Source organism: Lactuca serriola, chromosome 3 (assembly GCF_051521515.1).
Source record: "Lactuca serriola cultivar US96UC23 chromosome 3, Lser_US96UC23_V15, whole genome shotgun sequence".
Classification (NCBI taxonomy): domain Eukaryota; kingdom Viridiplantae; phylum Streptophyta; class Magnoliopsida; order Asterales; family Asteraceae; genus Lactuca; species Lactuca serriola.
This window is the reverse complement of record NC_136410.1, coordinates 138,659,746-138,666,555: the sequence shown is the minus strand read 5'-3', so window position 1 is coordinate 138,666,555 and position 6,810 is coordinate 138,659,746.

Below are 6,810 nucleotides of genomic sequence, written 5' to 3'. Positions count from 1 at the left end.
TCTCACTACCAACTTAGACAGAACACATTCATGATACCCAAATCTGGGTTGATTGCATGATTAGGAAAGTCACAACAGATATGACCATTAGGTTGTGTCCATGAGAATTCGATCGTGCTTCCCCATGTTACCCATTAGTGTAACCAAGTAGTGAAAGTATTATTTGCTTATATCCTGTGCAACAAGAATTTAAGAAATTGGTGTCGTTGTCGGGGATACGATGCTTCTAATAGTTTTGTATGCCAAGAACTTTTTGTATAGGTACACCTCTCGTTTTTTATCCAAAAATTAAGATAATTGCTAGAAAACTAAAGCAAGAAGATGCAAAGAAAAAAACAATCGAATGGTTTCTTTGGTTCATGATCATCATCCTTACCTCCAGATATCACCACACTATAAGGCAGTCCCTTGTGGAACGAACCAGAGATCATCGTTTCATCATTCCCAAAGGTGCCCCCTTCTCCTCCTTCTAATATCCCCTATAAAAAAGTACTCACCAACAACCTCAATAAAATCCGAGAACTAGACTCTTCTAAATTCCAATCTAAAAATTTTGAAACCCCAGAACATTTAGAACGCAACACCCCAAAGTTAGTCATGAGTGGAGACGAAGCATAAATGACTCACAGAAGATGCAACTGTTATTCATTACTATGTGGAAATGGGAGGTGATCGCCATTGATTTCATCACGAAGTTCCAAGGAGGACACGTGAGGTTGATTTCATCTGGTTTATTTTCGACAGGTTGACAAAGAGCACCCATTTCATCCTGATTCAGGTGAATTCATCAGCTTAGAAGTTAGCCAAGACCTACATTAAGGTGGTGGTTTCACGACATGGATTTTCGATTTTTGTTGTTTCTGATCATGATGTCCGTATTACTTCCAGTTTATGGAGTAAGTTTCACAAGAATTTGGGTACACGATTGCTTTTCAATACTACATACCACCTATATACTGATGGTCATAGTAATCAGACCGTTTAGACTCTTAACTATATGCTTCATGCTTGTGTGTTGGATTTTGGTGGGAGCTGGGATACTTATCTTCTTTTACATGAGTTCTTCTACAACAACAAATATCATGATAACATTGGTATTCCTCCCTTTAATTTGCTTTATGGTGGAAAATATAGGACACTGATTTGTTGACGTGAGGTTGGTAACGGAGTGATAGGGAGTACGAGGTAGTAATCAAAAACACTACAAGCAACGGAAGAATATTAGAGAGGGGGGATGAGGCATAATATCGGCTCAAAATCCTTCTAGGGTTTTTAGTGTCTGATTTGGGATGCCATGGGGTTCCTTATATGGCTGTGCTACTAGGGTTTCAATCAAAAACCCTAATCCAGTTTCTTAGTCCTTAAGTAGCCCAAATGATCCTTCCAGAAGGCCCCTAAGGACAATTTCTATGTGGGTTTCCCTATAGAAATCATCCATCCCTCCTTTAGGGATCCTAAGCCCAACTTTGTAACTATCTTATAATTAGAGTATCCGCCCCCTTAATTTAATTAATCTCTTTTGACCAAAAAATCAATTCTAAATTAATTTTGACCAATATTAATTAAATAATATGATTTCTCTTTTAATATATTATTCCTATAATATATTAATAAATCATAATTAACCTCTTTCTCTGTAATTCATCCAGTCAAGTTGCTTTGGTGAAGGCAACCCAAAAGGACCATGCTATTATTGGGTCAAGTATATACCAAATATAGTTATAGGCTTAGACACTTAATTCAACAGTCTCCTACTTGGATATGTCTAATAACTATAAATTCAAATACGACTTCAAAATCTGATTAACAATTGTAGCTCTCAAAAGCCACTGTCGAACTCTGACACGTCCTATATAGAAGGGATCATGTAGTCCTCCGTTCTCAAGATATCATGTGGACAAATACATGGAACATAGTCATACTTATTGTCAAACAGTTTGTTTCTCGGTTTCTGATTTATCAAACATAGAACTAAATTAAACACACCAACTTAGTCCTGACCGGGCCCGACACATAGGTCAACACAAAATCATCGAGGGGCCCAAGATATCGCTTTTAATCCTCCTACGATAAAAGGAACATATAAACTTTGACTTATATGTTTGTACTATTTACTCATCAAATCATACACAACAATACGATTTATAACATTATGTTAGTGATGTGTTTACACATTATCAATGCACAACCAACTTGTAAACAACAACTCATATATTTTGGCTTAATGACTATACGATATTATCCTCTCAAAATCATTTGTGATGAATTTCATGAGGAGATTCATGCGAGTGTGGGTTTAATCCAATACTCAAATCTTATTTCAGGAGCACTCATGAATGTTGCAGCAAACTTTTATTATGTCTAAACGCTTAGAAGATCTACAAGCTAATTCACGACAGTCTTGCCTCAATACCTACTTCCACAGTATGATCGACTGTAGATAATTTGAATAATCATATTATTCTATAAGACAAAACATGCAAAATGAAATAATAGTAAACAATTGACACAAGATAATAACTTTGCTCATAAATAATACTCCATTATTTAATCATAAAATGTCAATTACATTTTATCTATTACAATTTTCTAAAAACTATATAATCACTAAAACTAATATCGTCCTTCAGCCCAATACTCCTAGCATGCTGCAAGTGCTTAATACTGACTCCCTTCGTAAGGGGATCTCCTGGGTTTTCTTATGACGATACCCTCTTCACTACGAGGAGTCCCTCTTCTACCCGATGTCTGATGAAGTGGTAGTTTCTGTCGATGTGCCTGGATCTGCCATGATCCCTCAGTTCCTTAGCTAAGGCGACCACACCTACATTATCACAGAAAATCTCCATAGGCTCCTTTAAGGAAGGTATGACTCCAAGGACTCCAATGAAGCTCTTTATCCATATTGCCTCCTTCGACGATTCGCTCACTACTATGTACTCTGATTCACACGTTGAATAAGCAAAGGTCTCCTGCTTGGAAATTTTCCAAGTCACTGCTCCTCCATTCAGGGTAAAGACCCAGCCTGAATGAGAGAAGAAATTATCTTGGTCAGTCTAAAAACAGGCGTCACTATACCCTCGCACTCTCAAGTGATAAGTACCCAGTCCTTAGTCCTCCACAGGTACTTAAGAATGTTCTTTACGACAGTCCAATGAGCTCTACCAGGGTTTCCTTGATATCTGTTGACCATGCTCAAAGCGAAGGCTACATGAGGGCGAGTACATATTATAACATACATGATTGATCCAACAGCGGAAGCGTAAGGTACTCAACTCATTTCTGCTATCTTAGCTTTGATACTCGGACTTTGTGTCTTACTTAACTTGGTATTGCATTGGATTGGTAACTCCCCTTTATTGGAATTCTCCATGCTAAAACGTTTCAACACTTTATCCAAGTAAATACTTTGACTAAGTCCTATTAGTCTTTTTCTCCTATTTCTCAATATCCTTATCCCCAGAATATAAGCATCTCCTCTAAGGTCCTTCATAGCGAAGCACTTCCCAAGCCAGGACTTAACCTCCTGCAAGGTTGGGATGTCGTTTCCTATGAGTAGTATGTCATCCACATACAATACGAGAAAGCTAACTATACTGTCATTGGCTTTGACATATACACAAGACTCATCTTCGCTTCTCGAAAAACCAAACTCTTTGACTTTCTCATCGAATCAAAGATTCCGTCTGCGAGACTCATGTAAACATCTTCAGCCAGCTTCCCATTTATGAAAGCGATTTTGACATCCATATACCATATTTCATAATCATGAAACGCAACTATGGCCAGCATAACCCTTATAGATTTAATCTTCACTACTGGTGAGAAGGTGTCATCATAGTCAACTCCGGTTGTTTGAGTAAAGCCCTTCGCAACCAGCCATACCTTATATGTGTATATTTTCCCATCCATGTTGGTCTTCTTCTTGAGGATCCATTTGCACCCAACCGTCCTACAACTTGGTACATTGTCAACCAAATTCCAAGCTTGATTGTCATACATGGACTGAATCTCGTTGTCCATAGCTTCCTTCCATTTTGCAGACCCCTGGCCCGCCTTGGCTTCCTTGTAGTTATTAGGTTCATCCAAATTTATTAGCGTACTATCACAAAAAATGTATCTCCCTCAGTAATTATATGGAAACCATACAATACGGGTGGAACACTAACTCTACTGGTGTTGGGTTTTGAGCACTATAACACTCCTATGGTGCATATGTAACCTTAAATGCTTTGGATCTATTTTTTCTAAAATTATACATGCATTTTCAATTTTTCCAAAGCAGTCTGCATAACTAGCATACAATAGAAGTTATACAATATAAACTTGTTTGGATGCTTAACTCTTGAGTAGGGTAGAGTTCTTGACCTTTGAAAGCTTGAGCACCTCAAGTGTGATGCCTCTATTGGTTCACAAACACCAAAATGCAAGAGGAGGATTTAGAGAATAGGTTACTAGTACAAAATCAACTTCACCCTCTTGGAAAGTAAGTGGCAACCGATTTTGGCTCTAGGAAGGTTTTATTTTTAGTGTTGCACATGCTAGGGTTACACCTTGTAAACAGTAATGACCCATGACTTTCCACATTCTCGTGCTCCGTGGATTTAACCTCCATGGACTATCCATGGATTAGTTTTGCCTATCTACATAATCAAGCATCATTGGCCCATACTACAAGAATCATTGATTTACATAATCAATCCCCATATACTAAATTAGTCTCTTTTGACCACAAAATTAATTCCAAATTAAGTCTTGATCAATACTAATTAAATAATATGATTTCATATTAATATATTATACTTGTAATATATTAATAAACCATAAACAACCTTATTCTCAAAATCCATCCTATCAAATTGCACTAGTGAAGGCAGCCCAAAAAGGACCATGCTACAATCGGGTCAAGTACATCCGAGTTATAGTTATGGGCTTAGACACCAAATCCAATAGTCTCCCAATTGGATAAGTCTAATAACTATAGCTTCCAATGTAACTTCAGGATCTGACTTATCAATCGTAAGCTTTCAAAAGCCGTTGTCAACTCTGACCCAGTCAGTGTCGCATCATTTAGATAAGGGATCGTATAATCCTCTGTTCTCAAGATATCAGCTGGACAAATACATGGAACAATGTCATACTTATTGTCCAGCAGTATGTTTCTCGATTTCCGATTCGTTTGACATAGAACATAGCAAATCAATTTTTGTTCTGACCGGGCCTGGTACATAAGTCAAAACAGAATCACCGAGGTGCCCAAGATATCGCTTTTAATCCTCTTAGGATAAAAAGGAATATATAAACTTCCACATTATATGCTTGTACTAACTACTCATTAAATCATGCACAACGAAGTGTTTTATAACATCAAGTTACTGATGCATTTTCGTATTATCAATGCACAACTAATTCATAGTCAACAAATCATATATCTAGGTTTGAAGACTTATAGCCGATCACTCGTGATAAATTCCATGAAGTGATTTAAGTGAGCACGGGTTGATCCAATATTCAAATCTTGTTTCAGAAGTACTCATGAATGGTGTAGCAAACTGTTGCTTTTCCTACAAGCCAACTCATGACAGGCTTTTTTCATACTTACTTCCAACAAATGATTGACTGTGGATAGTTTGAATAAATCTTATTATTCTGAAAGTCAGAACATGCAATGTGAAACAACAGTAAATGATTGACATATGACAGTAACTGTACTTATAAATAAAACTCCTTTTCTATTTCATCATCAAATGTTAATTACAATTTAGCTATTACAAGTTTCTATTTATCTAACCACTAAAGCTAATATTGTCCGGTAGCCCAATGCCCCTTGCATGCTGCAACTGCTTGACCCAAGTTAGTCCCTTTGTAAGAGGATATGTTGGGTTCTTCTCTGACGATATGCCCTTCACCACGAGGTGTCCTTCTTCTACTTGATGTCTTATGAAGTGGGATTTTATGTCGATATGTCTAGATCTACCATGATTTCTCAGTTCCTTGGTTAAGGTGTTACACCCCGATTCTCAGGTATTGTTTAAATATGAATTTCTTTGATATTGAGGTCTACTCGATGAGTTGGTTGTCCTACTCGCTGAGTAGTAGCGGGTTGGGGATGCATATTTAGTGGCCTACTCGCCGAGTCCATAAAGGGACTTGACAAGTAGGAGCTGGCAGATGAAACCCTAAATCCCGGGGTTTTGCACCCTATTTAAGGAAGCATAAGTCTCCTTTGGCCTCTTTGCAGTCCATTAAGAGCTCAGAAAACCCTAATTTGTGTGGTGCTTCATTCTTGTGTGTCTAAAGCTTTGGAGAGGAGATCTTTTTAGAAGAAGATCTTGGAGGACAAAAGGCTATGGGCAAGGAAGAGTGGGAAATCAGAAATTTACCTCAGATAGCATCATTTGGAGGTACCAACTCGTCACTTATACTTCATTTTCCTTCTAGACCTCTTTTGGTTGAGATTTAGGGTTTTTATGGTTTGGTTGAGATGATAATGTGGGATATGAGCTAGATCTGAAGTTGTAACTTCAGATCTGGTCCCTTCTTGGTTTCCAGAGTCATAAAGCTCCGAATTTGGTCATGTATGAAGCCTCTTTGAGCATGTGTTGGGTCTAATTGTGTTGCGTCATTGGGCTCGGTCCATAGCCCAGTTTTGTTGTCCGGTTTGGGCCTGTCCAACCGTGATTGTTTTATTAGGGTTTAGTATTTAAGGTGCATGCATGCATCCTTAGTAGATACCGCTTTTGTTATTTTCATTATTGTACTACAAACCCTAGCTCGCCTCTAAAGTGGAGGTTCTTCATCGAGCTCTGC